Source organism: Elephantulus edwardii, unplaced genomic scaffold, assembly GCF_000299155.1.
Source record: "Elephantulus edwardii isolate Elephantulus edwardi_28Jun2011 unplaced genomic scaffold, EleEdw1.0 scaffold00110, whole genome shotgun sequence".
Taxonomy (NCBI): domain Eukaryota; kingdom Metazoa; phylum Chordata; class Mammalia; order Macroscelidea; family Macroscelididae; genus Elephantulus; species Elephantulus edwardii.
Window position 1 is genome coordinate 5,844,115 of NW_006399860.1, and position 2,291 is coordinate 5,846,405.

The following is a 2,291-nucleotide window of genomic DNA, read 5'->3' on the forward strand; positions in this document are numbered from 1 at the left end:
TAAAAGAAAAGGGGAAAAAAGACTTAGACTTTAACAATGTATGACACCAAAAAAGCATGAGCAACAAAAAACCAAAATAGTTTAAGTAGAATTCATAAAAATTGAAACATTTTGTACGTAAAAAATCTTTATTAACAAGTTAAAGAGAAAACACTTACAGAATGAGAGGGAAAACATTGAAAATAACATATTTAATAAAGGCTTAATATTTAGATTATGCAGGTCTGAAAATGAGGAAGAACAGTGTTGCATTCATAGTAAAAAAGACCATTTCAAGATTTTTCCTGAAGTACAATGTGATGGGATACTATCAATATGCATACCAGGAAGACCTGTTAATAGAACTATTATTCAAACATACGCACCAATACCTAAAGCCCAAGAGGAAGAAACTGAGGATTTCTATCAATGGTTACCCATGGTGGACAGTGTTTGGCAGAGCTCCCAGATTAAAACAAGCTTGGAAGCAGGAGTGGCATCCACTTGTGAAACAGCTTGCCTCTGGAAACCCTATGAACCTGGAGAAACGATGAAAGTTATACATGTGTTCAGGTCTTTCATTCATAGGATCGCTATGAGACTCAACAGAACAACAACAACAACAACAACTTTTGCAATCTGAAATTGACTAAACATGCAATCTAGTTTGAAGCACTGAACACTAATTATCAAAGACCAGATGAGTTGTGGGCTATCATTCAGGAATTAATAATCAGCAACTGGAAAAAAAATTTGGAAATAAAGAAGGAATGGTAATCTAAAGTACAGACTTGGTGACAGAAATGAAGTTGGAGACAGAATGATTGCATTTTGTACAATCATTTAATCCTTGCAGATACCTTCTTTAAAAATCACAAATGGAAACTATTAACATAGACCTCACCTAATAGAATATACAGGAATCAGATTTATTACATCTGTGGAAAAATCACTGGAGAAGCTCACTATCAACAGTCAAAACGAGGTCAGGTGTTGAGCGTGGAACAGACTAATTAGTCATGTGCAACTTTAAATTGAAGCAGAAGAAAATAAAAAGAAGACCACAAGAACCAAAATAGAACCTTGCGTCTATCTCATTTGACTTTAAGAACCTTTTCAAGAATAGGTTTGAAGCACTGAACACTAAATGATCAAAGACCAGATGAATTGTGGGACAACATCAAGGAAGAACTCAAAAAGTCTTTGAAAGTACAGAGGAGAATGAAAAGACCAAAGTGGATGTCAGATGAGACTCTAAAAACTGCACAAAACAGAGAAGCCAAAACAAAGGGAAGAATGAAATAGAAGAATTGAAAAGAACATTTCAAAGGACAATAGCAGAAGATAAAATATAGTAAAACAAATGAGCACAGAGCCAAAGTTGGAGAATAAAAAGGGAAGAATTTTCTAGGCATCTCTCAAGCGGAAAAAACTGAAAAACAAATTAAGGACTTGAGCTACAATAGTAAACGTATTGCTATGTGCAAAATCTTGAATGACCCAGGAAGCATTAAAAGAAGATAAAGGAAGGGATACACAGTCACTGTATCAAAAATAATTGACTGACACAAAACCATTTCGGGAAGTAGCATATGATCAGGAACCAATGGTGATGAAGAAAGAAGGTCAAGCTGTATTGAAGGCATTAGCAAAAAATGAAGCCCAGGAATTTATGGGAGACTGCTACGAGTCGCAAACGACTCAACAGCACATAACAACAACAACAGTTGAAGTATTTCATCAAACTGATACTGCCCTGGCTGTGCTCACCAGTCTAGGTAAAGAAATTTGGAAGATAGCTACCTACCTGACTGGAAGAGATTAATATTTGTTTCTATTCCAAACAAAAGGTGATCCAACAGATGTGGAAGTTATTAAACAATATCACTAATTTCACATGCAAGTGAAATTTTTAAAAAATTGCTGGAACAGTGCACCAACAGAGAACTTCTAGAAATTTAAACTGAATTTAGAAGAGGTCATCTCTCCAGGTACATCATTACATCATTGTCAGATGCATCTTGGCTGAATGCAGAGAATACCAGAAGAATGTCAATTTGTGTTTTATTTAGTACAAAAAAAAGCATTTGACTGTATGGATCATAGCAAATTATGGTTAACATTGAGAAGAATGGGAAATCCCAAAATACAAAACTCTGCTCAGGCAAAACCTATACCTAGATCAAGAAGCTGTTGTCTCTACAGAGCAAAAGAACATTGTTGTTGTTGTTGCTATGTGCCGTCGAGTCGCCTGCAACTCATAGCGACCCTATGTACAACAGCCCTAAACTCCGCTCTGTCCTGTGCCAATC